Source organism: Marmota marmota, unplaced genomic scaffold, assembly GCF_001458135.2.
Source record: "Marmota marmota marmota unplaced genomic scaffold, marMar, whole genome shotgun sequence".
NCBI classification, from domain to species: Eukaryota; Metazoa; Chordata; class Mammalia; order Rodentia; family Sciuridae; genus Marmota; species Marmota marmota.
The window spans coordinates 15,178,019-15,203,960 of record NW_026000205.1 but is presented as its reverse complement, the minus strand read 5'-3'; positions in this window follow the sequence as shown (position 1 = coordinate 15,203,960).

Here is a 25,942-nt window from a genome sequence, read left to right as displayed (position 1 = left end):
TCATTTAAGAAAGTGAAAAGGCTCTCAAAAATGATTGGCGTCCTGTCAAAAGAATGTAAGAGCCAGTTTAAGGATTCTTCTGGCCAGAAATGTAGCAAATTCCAGTGGGATGAATATAAACATTAATTGTAATGGATTGAAGGGCACCGAACACATTAAAATCCATTAGTTTATAGTAACACTTAAAAAATCAACCGCACACCTTATGGGTCACCTTTGAAGCCCATAGAATCCACCTTTTATTCTGGAAACTGGTAAATAAAAACTGATAAAGGAAAAGAAAACAACATTTAACCTTTATTTTTTTCTGTGAGAATAGTACCTTAAGGTAAAAAAAAAATTGATAAGAGAACATTTATCTTAATAGAAAGAAAGTATCACAGCTAATAAAGAAAGACTGGTAGAATTCTTAACCCAAGGAAAATATGGATACAGCATTGATGGCAACTAACTACACAAACAAAAAGCTAATTGGGCATCCTGTGCTTCTAACCCTGAATCCTAACCAGTTTCTAGATCCAAGTACCAGTTTACAGGAAACACAGGGACTAGAGAAACTGGCTAAAAGACACAGTGAAAATGCAATGCGCAAAATCCAAATGTAAGAAAATCTCCAGAACAAATGGCATAGTTTCTTAGCAAATATAACTATAGGGAGAAAAATGGGGGGGAAGGAATTCAGAAATTGAATTTGAGTAAGTGAACTGTACACAAATAAGTAAATAAAATTAAAGAGATAAAATTTCTATTAAATATTTTCAAACTGACTGGATATTTGATGATATCAATAGATCATTCTCATTTTTCTTAGATACAAAGATATTGTCTTTCTGAATTACCAGGTGAGTATTTGTTTATGAAAGGGTGTGAGGCCTGGGATTTGTGTGTTACTATACCTCAACTTGGTGGTGGTGGAAAGGGGCAGGTTGAGCAATGGAAGCAACAAGATGGGTCAGGAGCCGGACAGTGTGCATATGGGAGCTCATTATATTATTTTTTTTATTGTGTGTGTGTGTATTGAAATGTTACACAAAATTTTTGAAAATGGGTGTGATATGTGATATGAGTTTTGTTTTTCACACGTTATGTTCGTCAGCTTTTTCACCACTATGACTGAATGACCCAATCAGAACAACTGTAATATTTAAAAAATCAACCGCACACCTTATTGAGTGTGCGGTTGATTTTTTTAAATGTTACAGTTGTTATCTATTTGAGAATTCACATTTTCAGAGGTCTTAGTTCATAGAAGGATGGCTCCATTCTTTGGGCCTCCAAGTGAGGCAGAACATCATGGTGGAAGAGTATGGTGGGAGAGTAGAGTGGAGGGAAGCAGTTCGCATAATGATCAGAAAGCAGAGAGAGAGAGACTCCACTCCTCAGATACAAAATATATACCCCCAAGCCACACCCCCCAACTCCTACCTCCTCCAGCCATACCCTACCACTTCAGTTACCACTGAGTTAATCCCTATCAGGGAATTAATTCACTGATTGGGTTAAGACTCTCACAACCTGATCATTTCTCCTTTGAATCTTCGTGCGTTGTCTCACACGTGAACTTTAGGGGGACACCTCACATCCAAACCATAACACAGGTCTATTGAGTACAGATATCTTTTTTTGGTACTGTGTTAAGCTCGGAGTTACAGAGCTTCAGTCCTCTAGTGATTTGCCCAAGTTGGAGGGACAAGCCTAAGGTTGAGGGACTGATGGGTTGCTGGGAGCAAGGGGAAGGATGCTGATTATCTGCACTGCTGGACACCTGCTGCCCAGAGCTGTCTGACACCAGCAGAAACCACTTCTCTAGGGTATGTTCTCTCCTGAGGATTCAGTTGAGCCACAGAATGAAGGAAGTAAAAATCACCTATTTCTTATAAGAATACCTACTAGTGAAACAGGCCAGCTTACTGAGTACATTCCGGGCCAGGTAAAAATATGTGCTGAGTCAGTTACAGCACTCCATTGTAAAGACCATGTGCTCCGGGTAAAAATGGGAGTTCATAACCCACTTGAATCTAATGTATGAAATATGATATGTCAAGAGCTTTGTAATGTTTAGAACAACCAATAATAAAAAAAAAAGACCATGTGCTCATTGATACTCATGGCAGCTTCAAGTCGAGTGTTTGACTTCATCTCAGGACTACCTGAGCCTCTCAGTTACCGGATGCTTTAGGGAGTGGAGGCAGGTGAGTAGAGTAAAATTATACCCTTCATGGTTGCTCATGATAATTCTAATTCAGGCAAGTGGCTTTGAATTAGAAGAATGAGGCTGGAGGTGTAGCTCGGCGGCAGAGTATTTGCCTAAGCAGGCATATAATCCCTGGAATTGATCCCCAGCATTCCCTCCTCCAGGCTCCTGCCCCCTAAAAGAAATTAGAAAATCACTGCAGACAGTGCACCAGGTAACTGGGGAGGGCCACCAGGCACCCCAGGGAACACTGGCATCCAGGAAAGGCCTCCTTAGTTCTTTGTCTCAACACATGTATACAGATTCTTGCTGCCATGTTTAAGATGAGCCAAGGGTCTGCACTTAGGGTCTTTCTCCCCTCCACCACCAGACTTGATACTCAAGAGAAACCTACCACCTGCTTGAATCAAGAAGATGAATCCAGGCATGGTGAAATGACAGGCTCCTAGGACGAAGCAAGTAACAACCCAGCCCCAAGCCTTGGCATTGTGAAGAGGATCATGAGATTCATGGCAGGTTTTCGGGAAAGGTGATGTTATGGTTTTGTGGGCAGCAACATGTCCAGGGCTACCTCATGCAATATCTGTTTGTTCCAATCCATCAGTTTTGCCAAGGACATCATTTTGTGGCTTAGGAAGTATAAGGTGACCATCTCCTCCATTTCCTTTTGCTGTGAGTGGTGGTTAAAGTGTTCATCAGTGATCAATAAAGAGCCAGGTGTTAATGTTTGCTCCTTGGTTCTCAAGGACATTCTTTTTCTTCAAACCTCACTTGCTTTTGGAGGAGTTCCAGCTGGGAAGAAATAAATAGACTTTTAAACAGTTGAGTTTCTGCTGAGGCCCACCGTGTTTCCTCACTCACTGTGGCGGAGCCCACTCTGTGACCTCAACGTGATGTCCTTTGACTGAGTCTATATTCCCGTAATTCATAGAGCCTCTGATGGTTCCCCCTTATGTGGGCTTATACCATGTCCAAGGGCTTGGGACAAAGAGCATATGTCTGAGTCATTTTATTTTGCCATAGCAAATGCCTGAGATGGGGCAATTCATAAGCAATTGGTTCTGGAGGCTGAAAAGTTCCAAAGCATGGTGGCAGAGAAGACCTTGGGCTGCTTCAACTCAAAGTATATGTGCATGTGTGGAAAAGAGAATGGGCACTGAGCTCCTACCATACATATTTAACCAAATCCTGCAAGAAATGCATTAATCCATGATGGCATCAACCCCATGACCCAAACACCTCCCACGAATCTCCACCTCCAAATACTATGGCTTTGGGGACCAAACCTGAATATGAGTTTTGGTGGAGATAAACCATATTCAAATCATGGCAGCAGAAAAGCAGTAATGGAAACAGGCGAAGATCCCAATCTGCTTCTGGACACAGTCCCACCAATGGGGGTGCAGGATGCTGAACTCGCTTCCAATAAGCAGAGCTAGGGGTTGTGGGCAGGTCTCAAAATGGACACCTTCAAAGAAGGGAAAGGGAGGGCAGTAGTTAGAGGTAGGCTCTTTGCCAGAAACCATCCAGAAGTGTGAGTGAAAAATGGGTTCATCCGGGGCTTTTGTGTGCAGATCTGGGTCCACGGGTCGATGTCTGCTCTCATTCACTGGAATCATGACAGAATGGAAATTTTGACACCCAGGTACCCTGAAGTGACTCATCCTTTTTGCACGTCTGCTTTTCCAAGTTCACCTTCCCAACCTCCCCCTTTTAACACTAAAGCTGGCCCTGACTGTGATATTGCAGGGGTGGCAGGTTTATTTCATGTCAGAGGTGTGCAGTAAGGAAAATCACCGAGAAAGAAGATCATCAGGAGCCTGGCAGTGCCTGGGCTCTCTCTAGCCTTTGTCTTCTTTATCATCGTTCTCTCGGACTAGTTAAAGCCAGAAAGGAACTTACTGGACAATGTGAAAGTGGTTGCCCTTTCTTGAGCATTAATGAAGAGTCCCTGATGATTCAAATCTCATTTGATCCCCAGACTCAGACCTTTTCACAGACAAAGGGGAGATTTCTTGGGGATTTTATATGATACATTAGACTCTTCTACATGCAAATGGCTATAAGTCTTCTGGCTTCTTCTTACTTCTTACCGCCATGTTCATTGTCAAAGGTGTCACACGTTATCATTAACCATTGTAATGTCCTCCAAGGACTCACAGATGTTCTCATGGATGGAGGCTGGGGTGGGGGGTGGAAAGTGCACTATATTGAACATCGTCTAAGTTTTGTATAGAATACATCGGGTTATTTAGGATACATAAAAACGTGTGTGCATATGTGTGCAAAGTGGACTTATTTTCTGATCAAGGAAGACCCTGAGACATAAGGTTTTTATGTGAAATTTCAACACTTTCATGTCTTGCCTTAAAAGCTATATAGTTTGATCATCTGTGTGTATGTGATATCGAATGCACCCAAAACCCTCTGACTAAAAGCTTCTAGTGTAGCTGTCTTAATTTGATTTTATAATACAGAGACACGGGCGCCTCTGTGATATCAAATTCCGGAATTATTTGCAAATTTCAGAATTATGCTTGAATTTTTGCCTTCTTAAATATATGCAGTTAGGAAACAATATGAAAAATCCACTTAATCATGATGAGATTAAAGGATTTTTAAAAGCCGAGTTGCAGCCACATTTACATTCCCCGATAATTTCTTAATTTTCTTTTAAATCACCTTTCATCTTCATAAAATGAACTGTAAAAATCCTTCTGAATTCCATAATGTGCCAAGAAAAATGGGGGAAAAATTAAGGAGGCCCCTACCTTTTAATCATTCTGTTCATAAAGTGCTTTAACTGCACGCCAAGAAAAAAATGGAGACTCTGGTGTCTGAGGTATTCTGTGCCATAAACTCCCATAATAGAAACAGATGGTGAAACTGCCTTGGAAGTGAAGAAACTAGTGTACACGCGGCTCACCCGAACATATGAAGAGATTCAGGGCTGACACATGAAGGAATGCATTTGGCTCTCTGCCAGCGGTACACTCTAATTCAGCCGCAAGTGCTCGAGCTTGAGATGGGAGACCCACAATTTCAGGATCTGGAACACCAGGAGCTCCAGGATTTAGAACCCTGCGGAAGGCTTTTGAGCTTGCTCTGTCCTGCCATAGAGGACAGCGTTCTCTCTGTGGCAGGTGACCGTGGGCTCCTGTGGAGAGCGCATTCTGCCTTTTATAAATGGTTCATAAAAACAATAGTGGAGAGTTGCCAGCTTTGCTGGAGCCTCCTTTAACTAAGTTAGAATTTGCTTTTTTACCTTGAGCTGCCACCAGTGGCTGCTGAAAGAAGGGGAAATCTTCCCTACAAAGAGGCATCCGCGAAAATGGTCGTCCGTGGGAGGGCAGGGGCGCCAGGGCCCAGCCCCATCTCGGACCCCGGTTGACGGGATGAAACTGTGTGTGTGAAGGAACCTCTCCTGAGTGTTGTGTTAACACAGGAAAGTCTGATAGGATGATCTCCAAGTCACACCCCGGTGTGACATCAATATGCACATAGGTCATGTATGGAGCAGTCTGAGGTATTCAGGTGGAATGCTGACTTCCATATAGCTACGCGGGGATCCAGGTTCAATCTGCAGTGGGACTTCACCATCCCATGGGGTCTTATCACTCCTGCATCAAGGGGAGGGGAAAGAACATAGAGAAGGCCTACTGTTGTGCCCAAACTCCCAGAGGACACACATTGCCCTTCTATACATAGTCCAGTGGGCAAAAGAACATAGGGGCCATGTGCCCAGGATGTGTAGGGAAGAGTTTTGGTGGGCACCTGCAGTGTGGCATGTGGGTGGAAGAACTTTCTAGAAGGGCTCCGCATGTGTTCACCACCTATTCAGGCCTGTCTGACATGGATACTCTCTCTTTTCTTGTAAGACATCCTTACTGAAAATCGTGGTCCTTGAAGATCTGCCAAGTCCAGAGGTGCCCAGTGGTGCTGCCTTTCCTTCAACCAGGGTCACCTGAATTCTGATCAGAAGTAGAAGAAAGCCGTTCCCTACTACTCTCAGGGAGGGGCTGGGGACCTGACCGATGGAACCCTCAACCCTGCTCTAATACGGTGTGCTTAGGTTCCAAACCTTTCCATCCTGGCCTCTTGACCTCCTTGGAAATCACTCTGGTTCCTAGAGACTGCTGTTGAGGGATAAGGGGAAACTCGAGCTCTGTGAGCCAGTCTCAGTTTAGGCTCAACCTGAACTCTGTGCAAAAGAGAATTCTCCTTCCTAGCTCTACAAATGTTCTTTGTTTTGCAGACACATGGGATGTGAAAGGCACAGAATGATATTTCCACCCAGGATAAGACCTTCAGATAGGAATCACCTGTTGCCCTTAACACTCCTTGGTCCAGAAAGGAAGCAGCTAGGCAGTTCTAGTCTCTGCAGAGACTGATTCAAAGGTGCCTAGCAGGATTTGGGAGAAGAGATGAGCTGGACCTCTGACATTGCTCTGAATGCCTCCCATGTCAAAAATTGAGTTGTGATCACGGAATACTACAAACCTGGGAGGTGAGGGCCAGAGGGACACAGGAGCCAATTCCCAGGAGAGTAGGCTGGCTGGAGCCTAGTTTGAGCGCAATCAGGTTTACCTTTTTTTTTTTTTTTTTTTTTGCGGGAGAGGGAGGCCATGATCTAAAAATTAAGTAATTTAGGGGCACTCTAAACAAAAATATACAAAATTATCAATTCAAAATTGCTAGAGTTCTTGCCAAGTCTGTGCCTGGATAGGTGGGGGTAGAGAATTCCCCAGATTCACTTGAATCCTGCTGAATTTGGCTGGAGGGAGCGGGGGTTAGGTTGTGTGTCGATGTTGTGCAGACAGACCCACCAGTTAATGTTGCTAATAGCAGGAGGTAGGAAAGGATATCTGGGGCTGAAAGACTTTTGGAGAACCACAGATGGAGAAAAGGAGCCTCTTCCAGAATAGAGGTCCCTCCTGCTCAGTGAGGGCCTAAAAGACTAACTGCATAGATGCGTGGCCTCTTCAGATTTCCCTTTGCACTGCTGACCCTGTCTAAGGGAAGAGGAGATCAGCTGGTATTTCTACTTCTCCTACCAGCTTTCCCTGACTGAACATTCCCCACCCTGGTCACCCCTTTACCTCTGAACCACAGGTCTTCCCTTCATTGGGATTTATAACTGCCTTCAAGTTGGACTCATGGCTTCCATTAGACCATGGATTGATTCCCAAGGGCATGCTCAACATGATCTTTCCAAAAACCTCCTCCATTCCCACTCTACTCCCTATCTCTGAATATTTTAGGGAATTATCTGTGTGCAGTAAGTATTGAGAAGAAACCTGGTTGGATGTGTGGAAGGATGAACAGATGGATGGAAATCCTTAGTAGGTCCATATTTAGTGGAAAGATCAGACCCTACCTGAAAGCTTCTCCAGCGCTCAGCTGTTCCTCTTGGTGAATTTTTCATTCTGACCAATTGCAAGCCCTCCACAAGCAGGCTGTGTTTGACTTATCATTGTTAACACCCCAGTGCCCGATAGAGAATCGAGTATCTTAGAGAGATCTGAACAGGGTTGGTGGTCTGATCTATGGATGCATCTTTGGCGTTAGAATGATGGTGGACCTACTGTGTGCAAGGAAAAGATGGGCTGCCTTGGGTTTATAGGAGGCTGCTTTCATTGTCCTTAGAAAACCGTAGAGTTCTATAACGACCTCTGTAGGCACCAGGCAGGGGGGCTAGGAGTCACCCCCCAACACTAAGTTTCTGCCCTTCTTGACCTTTCATCCATACCCTGCTCCTCAGTAACCCCATTCAGGCTCTATGAGGCTCAGGGGCCTCTTGGGAAGCTCCCATTTAGCAGGGTCAAGAGTGGCAGTGACGGGGCCACGTGGGCTGAGAGCACTGGGACTCTCAGACCCCAGTGAGCTGTTTCCTAACTGATTCTCTAGGCCCTTAGACAGATGGGTTCCCTGAGGGCCCTGCTCTCTGTCTGGGGGAAGGAAACACCCAGGACTGGTTGAATTCCAGTGAGAACGTTGCCGGCGTTGATTTGCGGTTTGACAGTCAAAAATAATCCAAGCATTGCTTTGCATGTGATTTATACAAGTGTCTTAATTGGCATCTTGATTATATGATTGCATGTAAGTGCTGTTTTTAAGAAAGGTGTATCTCTAAATAGAAAAAAGAAGAAATATACAGCTGCGAAGTGTATGTGAAGCTTGCAGTCATCTATGCCTTTCCCCCTATTTTTTTGGCACGACACCACATTTTCCGGTTTCTGCCCCTGTGCCGGACCTTTAGTGGGAAACATTCCCCCAAATTACATAAATCTTTCCTGCAGACGTGGCGCTTGGTCTGCAGTTTCTCCCTGGGATCTTCTGCTTTCTTCCTCTGCTGCACAAACTCAGAGATGTGGTCTCTCCTAGCCTGATTACAGCTAATTATTTTAGAAATACATTTTAAAGGCAAGTTATCTTAACTTTATGGCTAATCCGATGGAGAAGATCTAAGGAAAACCTGAAAATCATAAAACGTTCCAGAACATTATATTTTATGCAGTCCAGAATGTGACACATGGGGTCTTTAATAATTCACTGCTTGTTAACATTAAACAACTGTTAACATGCTCAAATAATTAGTTATGCTTGCTTGACATGTTTGCATCTTTAATAATTGATGCATTTATCTTAATTACTAACAGTATTATGGTCGTAATATGCATCTTTTTTCTATCTTAAAATTTTAACAAAAACTGACTTTTTGCCAAAAATGATTATGCTCTAAGTTTTAATTACTCATTGTAATTAAATTGCAAGCTGCAGTATTTTACTAAAATATCTTTCACAAAAATATTTAATGGAAAAGGGGTGATTTGTTGTTTATGCAGCCAAGTTAGTAAATATTTCATAAGTTTGATATTACCCTTTCAGAGTGGATATAAAATAACATTGCTTTCAAGATATGAGTCAATTTAAAAGTCTTCTATAGCTGAGAATTTTCTGCCATTTCTGCCCCAAATGTCACCCTCACCCCCCCTGACAGACCACTGTAGAAGCCTGGCACCATTCTTAGTATGAAAAAGAAAGATTTCTTTAACAAGCCAGGCAAACGTGAATTTTAACCTCTGTTACCAAAGATGGTCTTGATTGGAAATCAATGGAAGAGCCATGTCCATGCGTTTCCTATCTCCTAACCCCTGGCCCTGGTTGATTGTGTGAATGAGCCCAAAAGAATGGCATTGAAGTGACCTTTTTACTAGATTTCTCTTGTATGAGGAGGCAGATACTTGCTCCATTGTCCAAGCTTCCTCAAGGTTCCCACATGCAACTAGAAGGTGACAAGTGGATTCAGGAATACCTACTACTGTACAGAACCATAACCCCAAGAATGGTCCAGAGAAGGAGGGAGAAGCAGCTACCTCATTGAGCAATGAGGAAACTGAGGCTTATTGACCTACCAGCCAAGGTCGCACAGAGTGACCCAGGTAGAAAAGAAACCAGATATTCAGATAGCATGTCCAGATACCTGGAAACCTTCCCCTTAACCTGTAGGGTGTACTTTAGGATTCAAGGCAAAATCTTGTCATCACAGCTGCCCAGCTCCATGAAAGACAGGGTTATGGGCCAAGATCTTGACATTCCTTCACTTTCTAGGCCCCTTAACTGGAATCTCATTCAGTTGGGCTCTGTTTTCCCTGCCCTGGGACTCACCTAGGCCAAAAGCATAAAGAACTCCATGTAGCTGGGATTTGGGAGAAGCCCCAACATGTTTCACTAGTTGATTAGTCACTGCTGTAAATCATTAGAGGTTTTCAAGATGCAAATCAAGCAATTATGGGGCTCTTTGGAAATGACTAGCAGACCAAGAGTAAATCCGAGTGCTGGCAGAGAGAGGCCTGGCCAGCTGAGGACCTGGCTCTCCCACACGCCTCTGCATCTTGATTATATGAAATCCTTTTCTTTGTCAATGAAAATGCCTAAATTCTTGGAGACCTAAGAGGAAGACAAGGCTACTGGATACCTTGTCTAATTCAACAGCACCAGGATCAGTTAATATGTATTTAGTTGCAAATAGCAGAAAGCCTTGACTTTTGCTGTCTTTAAAACATGGAAGTTGGTTGGGGATTTAGCTCAGTTGGTAGAGTGCTTGCCTGGCATGTACAAGGTCCTGGGTTCAATCCCCAGAACCACAGGGAAAAAAAACAAACATGGAAGTTGATTTCTTTTTTCATTGGATTATCCAGAGTTTCTGGGAGGAGATGGAGTGAGATGGCTTCGTTCAAAATACAACGGTACAATATTCTCATCAAGGACACTGGTTCTTTCCAATTCCCCAGTCTGCCACCCTCAGAATCTGCTTCCTCAGAAGCCTGGACCCCTTTGGGTCACACAGTGGGTGCAGCTGTTCCGCTCTCACCATTAGAGATAACACATGGAAGAAGGCAGTGGGTGCCATCACTGGGCCATCTCAGAGGGACCTCACAGATTTCAATTCATTTCTCATTGCCAGATTGGTTGGCTGCTTCCTCTTGAACCCATCACAGGCAAATGGGGGAAAAAAATAACAAAGTTTGGCTTATGCTTCCCATACCCAAGTGGATTTGGTGTGGAACTCTCAGCCATTGTCTCCAGCACATTCTCGCACGTCCACCTTCTCTTTCTCCGCCGTCATTTGTTGAACACAACCTCCACACTTGGTGTAAGGCATTCCTGGGAACACAAAGTGAATAGACATAGATACCAACCTAAGAAAGTTTCAGATAATAGGAAAATGAGACATGTTCAAAGAAAAAATGGAAAAAAAAAAAAACTAAATGGAAACCAACTGCAATTGCTTAGAAGAATAGCTAACAAACGCTTAGCTCAGCACAATTCACTAGAAATTTCTAAACACCTTCTATGTGCATAGGCACAGTTAAGGTGTTATTTAGGAGATGAAAGAACATAAAAAATGCATTTTGCCTGTTATAGACCTTAGTTAAGGACACCAGGTATGTATTCAAGGGATTGTCTCTTGTCTTTTCCTTACTCCAGGCACAGGTGCAGATGGCCCTTGGCTAGTTTAAAGGAGTATTTATGAAGAGTAATTTCAAAGCTTCTGTTGGGACTTTGCATAGCTAAGAGAGTGGCCATTAAGATGTGTCTGTCAGTTGAGAAAGCTTTTCACTCTAAGTAACAGAGGACCAGATTAACTGTGTCTTAAACATCAAGGACATTTATTGTTAAGATGTCTCCAGGCTGGCAGTCAGCTCAGCCATGTAATCAAGGTTTCAGAATTTTTCTAGCTTTCCATTCTCTCACCTTTAGCTAGAGCTAGGATTTCATATATGTGCCTTTTGCTTTGTGATGGCAAGATGGCCGATGCTACTGTAGGCATCAAATCCATGTTGAAAGTAAGAGAGGTGGCCGAGCCTGGTACACTTCCCCTTTATATCTGTCCTTTTTTCCAGGAAGAAAAATAACTTGCTCAGATGTCCACCAGCAAATCTCCCTTATATCTTAGTGTTCAGAACGGTGCTTCTTGGTCACTCCAATGTGCAAGGGAGACTGGAAATTCAGAGTGAGGGATGAAAAGAGAGAGGAGTTTGAGAGAGGCTTTAGGTTCTGCAACCAATAGAGGGAGATGTGGCTCACAGCAGTATGTCTTTTCCCTATAACTGGCAGGAAGACCAGAGGGGGACACCAAGTGATAGCAAAATGATGGACGAAGAAGCAGCCTTCAGTGCTGTTCAAGGTCTTAAGAGTCCTTTCTTCATAGTGTTGCTATTCAAATTATGGAGCAGTTGGGCAAATATTGCTTTTCTCTTTTGTGGCATTGGTTAGTTTGTGTTTGTGTGTGTATGTGTGTGTGTGTGTGTGTGTGTGTGAGTTGGGGGTGCTCTGGGAAAATTTGAAGAACCAGATCAAAACAGATCAATCCTGTGTAGAGGTGAGAGAACATTCTCTCTCTCCCCTTTTGAGGGTCAACATTTAGGTCTGAGAAATGAACTGGCAGTAGAGCAATTCACAGGATAAAAGACCTACAAATTTATTACATACATAAAGGGCTTAACAGGAAAGTGAGTCCTCAAAACCCAATGGGGTTTAGTATCTTAAATACCTCTTCATGGAGTAAGGGAGGGGGGAGATGTGGGCACTAGAGAGGGCAAGCGAATTTCAGAGAAGATGAATGGTCCTGAAAAACAGACAATGATCTTAGACCAAGTTCCTTTGTGCTGAATGTGGTGCTAAATCCAGTCTTCTTTCCCATGAGTTAATCTGGAGAAGTAGATAGGGTAACTACAAAGAAAGTCCTTCTCTTTGTTTCCAAAGGGAAAGAGGGGCTGGAGATGCAGGCATGGGTGGGGAGAAGTCAGGAAGATTCTGGTTCTTCTTTAGTTCAAGGCACTTCCATGCCAAAGTGCCATACTTTGGGGTATCATATTTTGAACCCCAATTTCAACAAAAGCCCTCCCAGTGCCAGAGAGATGTCTGCATGAAAGGACTGGGTATATCTGATGTCATGCCCCCTCTCCATCCCCATCCCTCCACCTGCTGCAAGCCCAGGAATGACCAAGGGATACTGAGAAGAGTGAGGAATGGTTGGTTAAGGCGAGAAGTGGAACCACTCCTGGGGGTGCTCAGATTACACGAGAAAAAAAGACCTAATATTAGCATGTCTGGTGCAAATTTCACCCAGTTCCAACTCCTTAACTCAGCACGATAATTCCTCCAAGACTTGACTTCTCCAACTCTCAGTCCCACCATTCACACAGTTGCAGTCATCTTCATGCTGCTGTCTCCACACAGTCCCCCACCTGGGTCCCCCTGTGTCTCCACACCTCCTGTCTGTGTCCAGCTCTCCCTTCTGCTCTCCTGCCCTGGATTTGCTGCACAGGTGGCCTGTCTCCTGTGCAAATGTCCATAAGAGCATGAACCACCATCCAGCTACATGGGGTAGATGTCTCTTTGTCATGTTGGAGAGAGGGGCATTGCAGACATGGGAACACAGGTGTTGGCCCAGAATATTGGGGTTTGACTTTTGGCCCTGTCAATTCTTAACTGTGTGACCTTGGGCCAGTCATTGAACCTTTCTGTACTTACATTTTCTCATGCATAAGAATGGGGATAACAATAGCACTTACTTTCTCCTGTTATTTTAAGGATTATATAAATAAAAAGCTGGGACTCTTGTATGGGTTCAACATCTGTGGATTCCAACACTTGCAGGCTGAAAGTATCCCCCCCCCTAATTGCAGCAATACTGAACACATACAGTCTTTCTTCTTGTCATCATTCCCTAAACAATACAGTATAGCAACAATTAACATGGTTTTTATATGACTTATTATAAATAACCTAGAGATGTGTGAAAGTGTACAGGGAAAATGTGTGTTGGTTATATGCAAGTTTATATAAGGGATATACAAGTTTAGTTATATAAGGGATATACAAGTTTATGTAAGGGATATATGTATCCTTAGATTTTAGTGTCCACATGGGATGGGGAGCAGGAGTCAGTCCCCCATGAATACCAAGGGATGACTGTACAGGAAAAGCCCTTAGGACAGGGACTGACAATCCCAGCAACTTAGGAGGCTGAAGCAGAAGGAATGTAAGTTTGAGGCCAGGCTGGGCAAGTTAGTGAGCCTGGAGTAGTTGAAGACATATTTCATGGTATAACCAGTTCTGCCAACTTGGGGCAGAAACTCTTGTCAGCTTCTTCATCTTTCTAGTGAATTACTTGAGTTTCTCTATGAAAAGGGAGCCCAGTATTTCCCCCTTGAAGCTCTCCTATTCTTTAAATTTTCCAAGGGTTCAGGGGCCACTCCTGCCTCCGTGGGTCAGGAGTGATTGGCAAAGTCCCTTGGGTTCCTGATGGTCATTTCCGTTGCTCCCCAGTTTTGCTTCTCCTAAGGGCACCTGCCACGCTGGATTGGGCTTCCTTCTGAAGAAGGAAGGAAGAGGCTTCCTGACCATGCCTCTGGGAAGAGCTTGCTGGATCTAGGTCTCCATGTTCCTGTCCCCTTGCCTTGGATCTGCTTGGCCATCAATCCCTGAAGCACAACAGAAGGGTCGGTAGAGGCAGAGAGGTCTCCTGTCTCAGAATCCCAGTGGCCCTGCATCAGGTGTCTCTGTTGAGCTGTTCACCTTCTCCTTCCTGATTGCTGAGCATTGTTCCCTTGGGGTCCGTGGAGTCCTCTCTACCCTACAGGCAACCTGGGATCACCTTATGTCAATTCGTAGAATGAAGATAGTAGAACTGGATGTCTTCTCAATAAAATAAATAGATTGCATATGGGCAGTGATTTTCCTCAAACAAAATTTTAATCAGCTGACATCTTTAAAACAGAATTTTTTTTTTTTGGTACTGGGGATTGAATCCAGGGGTGCTTACCCCACTGAGCCACATCTACAGCCCTTTTAAATATTTTATTTAGAGACAGGGTCTTGCTGAGTTGCTGAGGACTTCACTAAATTGCTGAGGCTGAATGTGAACTCACAATCCTCCTGCCTCAGTCTCCTTAGCTGCTGGGATTATAGGTATGTGCCAGGCAGGGTGGTGAGGAGGAAGGTGCACCCCAGCCTTTCCTCCAAATACCCTCGTGGAGAGTTACTCTGGCAGGTTCTTCAGAAGCATGCCCTGAGTGCAGAATGTATATGCAGGAAATCTCAAGGAAGTGCTTCCAGGGAACTACCAAGGGACTAGGAGAAAGAGATCAGGGAAGAGAGTGTTTCATTCAGACTTTTATTGCTGTGACCAAAATACCTGTAAAGAACAATGTAGAGGAGGAAATGTTTATTTTGGCTCATGGTTTCAGAGGTTCGGTCAATGGTCAGCCGACTCCACAGCTCCCGGCCTGGGTGAGGCAGAAAGAACACTATGGTTCTACCACTATGGTTCTACCTTCTAGGGCTTGGTGGAGGAAAGAAGCTCAGTTCATGACGGCCAGGAAACAGAGATCTCCACTCACCAGGGACGAAATATAAACCCCAAAGTCACACTCCTAGTAACCTATTTCCTCCAGACTCACACCACCTGCTTACAATGACCACCCACTTAATCCATGCAAGTGGATTAATCCACTGATTAGGCTACTGCTGTCATAATCTAATCATTTCACCTCTTGCATTATCTCACATGAGCTTTGCAGGGACACCTCATATGATTTGCAGGACAAATCAAAACAAGGAAGAAGCCAAGCAAAGGTGAGGTTTCAGGCAGAGTCTCACAAAAGGTGGCTCCAACCTGATCCCACAGGGGGCCTCCAGAGTGTTAGTTACACTCAGAATCTTTCAATTCCAGGAGAAGTGACTGTGGTTTTTCACATCTGTGGATCCTAGACTAAGGGTGACACCCCCCTCTGCCCGGTGGGAGAGGTAAACACTTTCCAAGGCATTTTACACTCAATCTTCTCAAGATGGTTCTCCCAAAATGAGATGTTTGTGCTGGAGGATGAAAGAGAAAGCATTCTCAAGTGTGGGGGTTCACAGGACATGATAAGATGGGATCCCCAGGGAGATCTGGAATGAGCCGCAGTGACATGGTGGCTTCGTGGGGAATGAGACTGAATCTGGAGAGAGGAGTCAGGGGGACAGGGAGAAGTCCTGGGGCTGCAGGGACCCCTCCAGCCTCCCTTCCTGTGGACCTAATCCCAGGGGCCTTCAGAGAAGAGGAGGGAGGATCCAGGGAGGGAAGGTGGATGGCAGAGTGAGGGCAGTCTGTGCCCCTGCAGAGCACTTTTCCACGGATGTGTTTTTCTTTCCAACTATACAGTTAATTTATTTATCTGACCACTCGGGAAAGGAAGAAAAGTACCATTTTATGAGTCCAGGACAAAATCAAAAACAATAGCACATTTAGGTGCCTTAATTTTTCTGTTCCCAGAGATTTATTTCATTTTATTATATTTGACAGCAGTCAACAAACAACAAATAGGCGGCCGAGTGCAGCCCTCTCAGCACATAATGGTTTGTATTCTCTGTGCACAGGGCAGAGATTTTTACTGCATACATCATTTGGAGCTTGCTGCATTGATCCCAAAAAGTAACATACATAACTTCGTTCTCCTGGCACAAACCAGCAAAGCATATCCGGTGCTGAGTGCGGCCACACATGAGGGCATGACTCCCCTTGGGAAAAGGGAGTGGAGTCTGTGTGTGGAATTAGATGCAGTTTCAGGTTGTGGGTTTGTGAAGCCCATGCATGTGAGTGGTGTGTATGTGTGTGTGTGTGTGTGTGTGTGTGTGCGCGCGCGCTCAAGCCTGTGGCTTGATTGTGGGGTTGTGTGTTTGTGGCTGTTGCAGGCAGAAAACCTCATGGTGTAATAGCACTTTCTAGTAGGCATTAGAGAAGTTGTAGTCTTGGGGAGTCATTGGGTGGGCTTGAGCACCCTGAATCCGAAAAATGTACAGCAATGTCAAATGAGGGTTTTGATCTTAAGAGAGTGATCATGATCCAATCAACTTGTGCCCTAGGTTTGTCCGCCTGGAAGCCTCATGGAGGGCCATACCTATATTCAGATTTTAATTCCTCCTTGTCTCACCCTATATCTGCTCACGCTGGGATTCTAACCCTCGCCTTAAGACTCCCTTGGTCATCTGAGTAGGTTCCAAGGGTGCTGATCTTTCTCATGGTTTCTGTACCCACCCTCATTGCCATTGTTGCTTGGATTCATGTGGATGATGTCTACTGTGCCCATGGACACCACTGGAAGCTCACAGACCACCCTCCTTACACTGTGCTGGTCACAAGGCAGGAGATGAAGTGAGGCCTTCGTCAATTACTGGCAACATAACTTCTGGGAGACCTTCACTGAAGCCTTGCTGACAGTATCCAGAGGAAGCACTAAAACAACAAGTAGGAACAACTGGCTCCATAGCCCACAGGCCCGGCCCCAGCCTTGCAAAGGGTCCCGAGAGGTGCAGCCTTCTATCTCCTCATCAGTGTGCCGCTGGGGTGCCAGCGACAGGCTTGTCCCCAGCAAGGGTAAGTCCATCCATCTGACTCCATGTCCTCAGAGTCCAACTGCAGCTTGAAAAGAGAAGGAACCTGCTGCACTGATCCCCAAAATTAGGAGAGGAAGATCATCCCTAGGCTAAGGCTGGTCTTGTTGGTTTCTGTTTCTTGACTTCTTCTGTTGTGATGATTGACAGTTGGTGAGTCCAGCTCTTTCAGAAGAAACCTCTAACCTCCTTAATTATGGCCATAAAAGAACAATCACTAGGAAGATGCAGAGTCACTCAGGAGGTAGCCTTTTTAGACTGGCATTCCCCAGGCTGAGGCATCAGTCATTCGCAGTGAGCTTGGTCGCAGGAGGGCAGCTTCTCTGGCCAAATGCTCCCTGCAGTTGGAGGATGCTCAACTGTACCCCAAGTGACTGCTTAGGCTCAACACTCAGGCCTCTGTAGCTACCCTCCTGCCTAAAATCCAGAGGCATAAAAGCTACACTCCCCACCAGAGCAACAAAACCATTCAAGAGCAGTGTTGGATCAATCCAGAACACAGACGTTCCTGCATTCCTGACAATGGTGAAGTCTACTCTGTCCAGATGCACTTGGAGAGGACGTGCTTTACACTCACAGCCTGCGGGGCCATGCAGGTGTGTTTACCTGAAAGAAGACACAGTTTTTCCAAAGACATTTTTTCAAATATCCTCTTTTGAGAGAGAAAACTTCTGGACATACTGACAGAGAAGCTCTTGCAATGTTTGTTCTTCTCATCAAAATTGAAACAAACTTTTTATGTCTCATCCCAGGAACCTCGTGATAGTTGGATTGTTTTGTCAGGAATTCAATGTTTAATGGCAGTGAGTAGCCACAGTGTACCCAGCACTGTGCCTGACCTTTGGGGCTACAGAGATGGACAGGGCACAGTGTCAGCCCATGGGGAGCTCAGTGCCAAGAAGAACACTGACGTTTCCCCCAAAGAGCCTCGTGGTGAGCAGCCAGGACAAATGCCAAAACCAGGATTGGAGGAAGGGACAAGAAAAGACGAAGCAGAGGTGCTCTGACTGGGGAGGTGGCTCCGATTGCCGTCATTCTTATGTATCCCTCTCTGCTTTAGGGAAAAGAAGTTCTACACAAGCTGACCTGCTCACATGTATATAAAAAGTCAAAAAGTCAGGCACAGTGGTGCACGCCTGTAATCCCAGTGACTTGGGAGGTGGAGACAGGCGAATCGCAAGTTTGAGGCAAGTTAGTAAAGCCTTAAGCAACTTAGCAAGACCTTGTCTCAAAAAAAAAAAAAAAAAAGTTAAAAAGCTGGGGATATAGCTCAGTGGTGAAGAGTCCCTGGGTTCAATCCCCAATACCAAAAAAAAAAAAAAAATTTCCATAAGAAATTCTGAACCTTGTTGGAAGTGAAAAGATTCTGATCACTGAGTCCACGTTTTCATTTTAAAGCTCACACAGAGAAATGGCCAGAACCTGGGAATACCAGATGCCTTTATGCTCTTCGTCTACCACCAGAAGATCACAGAGCTGCTCAACAGACTTGGCTTCCTACAGACCCTCCCAACAGCAGCAGGGTTACAGAGGAGACCCCAGAACCTCCATGTGGCCTTGTGATTGGTTCAGGGACCCAGATTCTAGGTGAAAGGAGACACAGCCCCACCCCTCCCCAGGACTCGCAAGTCTCTGTATTATTTTCTCTGTGCTTAATATGGTCTCAGAATCTTCTAGATGTTGACCCAGCATGTGCAGAAGACTCCAACTGGAAAGGTGTCTTCACAGGCATGCCTCTGTATCTGTGAGATTAAGTCACGCACCGGGACAGCGTGGTGTCCAGGTCAGCGGAAAGACAAGGGGCTGGGACAGACATTATCCCGGATTCCATACAGCCCCATCCACTCTGCTGCCCCAAGTGAGTGGCCCCCTGAGTGATTGGGAGCCTATGACTTATTAGAGGAAAACGCAACAGGAGAATGAATTCATGCATTTAATTTTGCCTAGCGTTGGGACCTGAGTGGACAGAGTCCCTCATTCCCAGCCTTCCTCCATTTGCTTCACCAGAGCATGAGATTCAGAAAGGAACTTGAGGGCTGGGTTATGACCAGTGGCTGAAATTCTGGTCGGGATTGACCACTGCCATTGCCCATTCTCAGTCTGGTCTTTCCAGGACTTCACTCAGAAGAAGAAAGAATCATGAAATGAGGAGGCAGAGCTGCAGGGCAAGGTCATAGGCCCCCAGATTCCCACAGAGAAGACCTTTCTTTCCCTCTCTTTGTGTCCCAAATGGCCTGGGCAAAATGGTGCAGGTCAGATGGGGAGCTAGACTATCACCAAGATTCCTCAGCTACCTACTGGGTTAAGTGCAGACTAAGAATTAGGACACATGGGGGGATCATTTCGCGAGTTGGTGGCATACAAAGTGATCTCCACCAAGTCACCTTGGGGCACCTAGATATTCACAGAAATCTCATACCAGGGACCATGATGCTACCTGGGAACCAAGTCTCTGCATTCTTCTCTGAGAACTATATCCACCAGGGAAAGCCCAGCAAGTAAGGGAGAGCCTGGGTCTTCCATTGTCTTGAGGGTCTGAAGCCTGAGGTCTTTGGGGTCAGTCAAGTTCTTTTTGAAGTTTGGCCACAAGAACCTATCCTACCTGGACAGGGTTCTGGGGATTCAAGCTCATATCAAGGATAGAGGCTTCTCAGAAGAACACATTGTCTGACTTTTCAGTAGGGACTCGATGGCTCTGCCCCAGGGAGACAGGCTTTCTGTTCCCGGGTCTGGGTCTGGCATTCATGAAGCCTGAAACACTGAAGATGTAACTTTAATGGTCTCCACTAATTCATGGTCTGCCTTTATGCACTTAAAAAGAGAACCCTTCCTTCTCGTGACACCTCCATTTATTCAGAATTAGCATGTAAAACCCTAAATTAGGCATTCTGCACTTGGATTCTGACAGAGCCATTACTTTTTATGCTGAGAGAGTTGAGTTAATTTTAAATTATTGAGGCCCAGCACCTGAGTGAAGCAAACGTCTTCACACAGATCGGGCATCTGAGGGCTCCACTAATGCAGAAACACAAATCGGATTAAAGTCCATTTCTCCTCTGTTGGCCAGATTCATATATACGATGGACCCAGAGAGAAGCCTGGTGTGGCTGTTAATTTTGCCAGAGTGGATTTTGGGCAGGAAGAGGCCAGCCTTGGTTCTGCAGTATCCTCAATACTGATCTACAGGTATCATCTGTCTGCTTGACCCAGCTAGGGAATGAAAAGCATCATTTCTGAACCCCTATTCTCTGCCTGCCACAGTGCCTAGCACCACAAGGAGTCCTTAGAGGCAGAGCCACCTGGGACAAATGAAAAGAATATTATGTATTATGGTTAAAGGGGACAAGGAGCCAGGGTTCATTGTTCCTGTTCTCAATATGCACCCAGTTCCCTTATTTCCCTGCCTGCAGTACACTGGTGACTTCTAGGACCTGCCAAGGTCTCCTTAGCAATGTGCGTGGCCCTTTAGTGAGTGATCACTGCATGATGGCTTTTGTTTTCTAAAATATCTACAACAATTCCCCATGCCCCAGCGCCCCCACTAGATTGCTTTAAGATACAACTTTCAGCTGGTCCCAGGGGTGCATGCCTTTAATCCCAGTGGCTCAGGAGGCTGAGGCAGGAGGATGGCTAGTTCAAAGCCAGCCTCAGCAAAAGCAAGGTGCTAAGCAATTCAATGAGACTCAGTCTTTAAATAAAATACAAAATAGGCCCAGGCATGTGGCTTGGTGGTCCAGTACTCCTGAGCTCAATCCCAGGTAAGCCCGCCCCCCCCCAAAAAAAAATAGGTACAGCTTTGAGCCACTAGAAAGAAACTGGCAAGACAGTACTGGAAAAATAGATATGGTTTCCCCCTACCAAAGCGGCCCCCAGGAACTCAAGAGCTGAGTTGGCAGTCAGCACATCACAGAGCTGCATCTCAGTGTGCTCCCCATCCCCTGAGGACCTGCACTCTGCTGGCTATCAATGCTCCCAGGTGGCTCCCCTCCTCACCCAGTGGTTCAAGCTTTCTCCAGGAAGCTCCCGTTGTCTGCCTTTAGCACTGTCCTTCCCCAAGGACACCCCCAAGGCAGCAGTATTCCCAGTTGTAGGTCTGCACTGTCCCCATTTAAGGTGGCATGGGTAAGCACTCTGGCCAGGTGTTAAACAGTTCAGAATTTATGGATAATCACATCTTTGACATAAAGTGCTAATTCTACTCTCTGCAAAAATTTGAGCTGCTCTCTAAGCAAATCTAACAAGTATGTTGATTCTGTAAATCGGGACTGTCAAAACGTTATTGGCAGTTTGGTTTTAGGCCATCTTAGTAGCTCTTAGAGGCCCTGTACTCTCTTAACCAGAGCTCCTCTCGGCCAGAGTGGAGAGATCAGAGCCTGGGAACTTATGTCATGGGTAGAGTCATTTGTTAGCCTCTGTGAAAACTGGGGACTTCAGAGAGAGGGGACTGGGATTGTTATCTACCTTAGAGCCTGGGAGACTCCAACTCAGGGCCTGTGGGGACAGCAGAGTCATGAGCTAGGATCAGCATTCAGCAGACTGCCTGCAGCTGTGTGGAGCCTCCTAGGAGCCTAACCTGATCAACTTTCAGCCTGAGCTTGAACTAAATCCAATAGAAATTGGCTTGGAGCAAGAGACAGCTGGCTGCCTGGGCCCTCTGGAGTGCGGAACCCTGGGAGTAGCAGGCCAGAAACCTGGAGAGGCAAAGCCCAGCCTCACCCTGGTGTGAAATGCAAAATGGATTGAGGGGCACCTTGCAAAGACTCTCTTGGATCTCTGCTCCTGACCTTGATAACAGGAAGAACCCTAGGTTCCTGCCCTGTCTATCCCAGGACCACGGCAGCCCAGCTCAGCCCAGACTCCGAAGGCCTGCTGGCCTCCCTGTGCTGCAGAGCACTCCCATTCATCTGCCGGGAAACAGGCGGTGTGGCACCGAGGAGTGTCGTGTTCAGTTTTAAAATGCCACAAATAACAGATTTATAGATTTTTCTAAATACATTATTTTAGCTTGACAGCATTAATCATTCATGCTTCCTTCTTTCATTTTTCTACCTGCAATGGATTATTGAAACAGAAAATAACAACGAGAAAGGCTAGCAGCAGTATCAAAATGTCAAGTTTGTACTTACAGTTGTATGGGCCCAGACAGGGTCAAGAGCCCCAATTATTTGTGTATGTACACAGTGGTACGACACGAAAGGTTATGTCACCTGCAGCTATTTTCTTGCAGATTTAAATAGGACTGATATTCAGCTGTACAGTGAGCTGCTGACATGGAACAGAGAGTTGTAAAATACTGCAAACTCTGGTGTCAGAACCTAAAATATGAATTGGGTGATTGCAAGGTATAGCTGTGGGCAGCACTGCACGTCGTGGTGAGAATCCACTCAATTACTTTGGGTTATTCCCAAACTGCTTTTTTTCACTTAAACATAAGGCAAGACTGAAATCACAGGGCCAGGTGGTGGGGGGACTTCAAGCGTCTACTTTCCAACATGTCTCCTGGAGATCAAGAAAGTGCATGCACACCAACCATGCCTGACCAACCAAGAAAGGACAGATCAATAAGTGTCACCCGGGGCCCCTTGGCTGGTGACGTTGTTGCATGGATTGGATAAGCAAGGCCTGTTATGCGTTTTCTGTAAATTATTGTTCTTCTTTAGAATAAAGCCATTTCATGGAAAGATCTGTACGAACAATTTGCTGTTTGGTCAATAAATGTAGAGCTGAGTTTCTCTTTTCTTTTTCTCCCCCTACCCCTCGGCCCCACATTGGTGAAGGTTGAAATTCACCTGTCTTCCTCATAAGTATTCATTGAGTATCTGTAGTCGATAGATGAATAAATTGTACATGGGAATAATGTAGTAGATTCTGCAACATCTTTTCACCGACAACTCTGCATCTTATTGGATCCCCACCACCACTCGATGAGGTATGTTTAGCCAAAACAAACAAAGAAAGAGGAAAAGGGTCAAAGAGATTCCTCAATTATTAAAGGCCACTCAGCTGTCAATTAGTAAAGAGAGCTCAAGACCACCACTGAAATTTCTCCACACTATGTGCTGTGGATAACTTCTGTCCCCACCTCAAAGGGCTGTGGGCCGCATAGTTTAACTAGCAGTGCAGATGGTATATATTCTGTTCCTGGTTTTACCCAGCATTGGGGCATTAAAAAGCAACTGGGCTAAATTTGGTCAAGGTTTTATGCACCAATTTGACAAAGGACTGGAGAATTCAGAAGGTGGTTATACCCAATGGCAACATTTTTTTTTTTGTAGTGCCATAGAAATGTCATCTTTACAAATGACAGCATGGAGAGAAGATGGCTTTTGAACAGTCTATTCAGTAATTCCTTATCTGGGCACTGTCCCATCACTCCATGTGTATTGTCCCTATTCTCACAATTCCCAAGCTTCAGCTAAGCCACTGTGCCTCCAGTGCTTGAGGACATGTCCAACATTTTTGCTGGTTCTGCCTCTGCTATCTTAAGTGGTTTTCCTCTCCACGTTTTATCCCTTTCTTTTCTTTTATCAAATCCTTATTGCCCTTTTTCCTGGCTCTGCCCAAGATCTCACTTCCTTCAGAAATTCTTACTAGGGCAGCTTCTGCTGTATTCATTCGGACTGATGGAAGAAGCCAAAATTGATCGCCGAGAATGTAGGCAGAAAGGAAAACAAATATCAAGATGAGAAGGGTGCACAGGAGGAGCACCAGAAACCAGAGGGGAAGAAAGATGTTCCCAGGCCTCCAAGTTGGATGGAATGAATGGATAACAAGGTATGAAGGACTGACACATATCCCGATACGGATGGACCTTGAAAATAGCAATGTTAAGTGAAAAAAGACAGTCACAAAAGAACACATGGTATTATTCCCTCTTACGAAGTATTCAGAGAAGGCGAATCTATGGAGACAGAAAGTAGAATGTAGTTGTCAGCAACCAGGGAAGGAGAATGGAAAGGCGATTGCACATGAATCTGTTTTCCTTTTGGGTCGGTGTGAACATCATGGCACAACTCTGCAAATATACAAAACCCACTGAATTTACAAGGACAAATTTTCCGATATGTGAATCATAGCTAAAAAAGAAAAAATAGTGGGAACCAAGAACAAGATGTTCTCAGGAGCCTCTCCTTACTCCCCTCATTGGTTTCCTTCTCTTTTAGGAGCAGCTTGCTTACTTTCTTTGTTCTGAAATCCAAAATGTTAGCAAATGGTCTCCTGCAGCTCCTGAACTTACATTACTTTGAACAAGAGAACAATCATAATGAGGCTGGGATCTTTGAATCATAACTCCAAATGTCCCAGGGAAGGAGCTAATTGGTGTGGTCCAGATTGGGTCAAATTCCCACTCTTGGCTCATACTGCCATAACTGGGGTGAAAGTCGTAGCATTAAATAATCTGGATTCTCAGTATAAAATAGAGAATGGAAGGAAAGAGGAAATTCTTGAAAAGGGGCTAAAGAAGGGTAGACCATCCTTATAAAGGACCATCCACCATTAATCCTGATCTTCCAATATCCGACTCACGTTAAAAAAAAGAAAACTGTTATATGGATAGACACAGACACGTAGCTCTTTCTGTTTTACTTTTACCAGTGATTATAGTCATACATAATAGCAGGGTTCATTGTGACATGTTCATAAATGCATATAACTTACATTTCAATCCCTAGTCCTTCCCCTTTCCTGCTGCTCCTCCCCTTCCTCTCCTTTATTTATTTATTTATAATAGTGCATTATAGTTCTGCCTAAAAGTGGGTTTTATTGTGTACGTCTGCATGCACATACATAATTTGGTCAATTTCATTCTGCATTTCTTCCCCTTTTCCATTCTTCCTCCCACCATCTCCATCCCCTTCTTCTCCACTGTTCTCCCTTAGCTGTTTATTTAACTCTTCTGGTTTCATCTAACTACATTTTTCTACCTTCCACTTCTTGAGTCTAGCTTCCTCTGATTGTTTCTTCTTTTTTTGCTGTAAATCTTATTTTCTCAATTATATTAAAATTTTATGAGGTGCAAGGGCCATTGTCTTCCCTTTGTCTTCAGATGTCGCATGCAGGCATATACTAGAGTTCAATACGGGGAGTGAGGGTCCAATAGGAGTTGGACCCAGATTTTATACAAGATCATACAATTTTGGATGCTATCTTTAACAATATGTTATGCAGACAAAATTAGGATTGCAAGTAAATATTGACTTAGAGTAAGAAGAGAAATCACCAACAATATACTTTGACAAAGCTGACACATGTCACAAATATGTCAGAAGAAAGCACATTTCTTAATCAAATTTTTATTAATTAATATTCTGTTGCATCTCTACAGTACATTTTTTCTACCATTTTTTCACTCTGCATTCTCTTTGATCAACAATTTTATAATGTCATTTTCTATAGTGGGAATAGAAAGATCCTTCCTCTAGCATGCATAAAACATGCAAATTCACACTCAGATGAATTTGCTGGGTGACGTACTGCTACAGATTTGTGTCTTACAAACATATGAATTCTTATACATTCTGTTTTTCTTATCCTTCATCAAAAAGGAAAAAAAAGAAGCATGGTGTGTTTATAATTATGTTTTATGTTAAATAAGTTCCTTATAAGAATTGACTTTCATTTTGAGTAGGCATTGATAATAATATACTCTACATTAATAATTTTACATGTCTGATGACTGCAAGCATTTTTTACAGGCTAGCATTTGGCTTCACACAGCACAAAACTCTTCAATCCTTCAGAATCCTGTGTAGGTGCCACTGGACACACGTGTATCTCAGTAGAACCTCTGGTCCTGCGTAGATT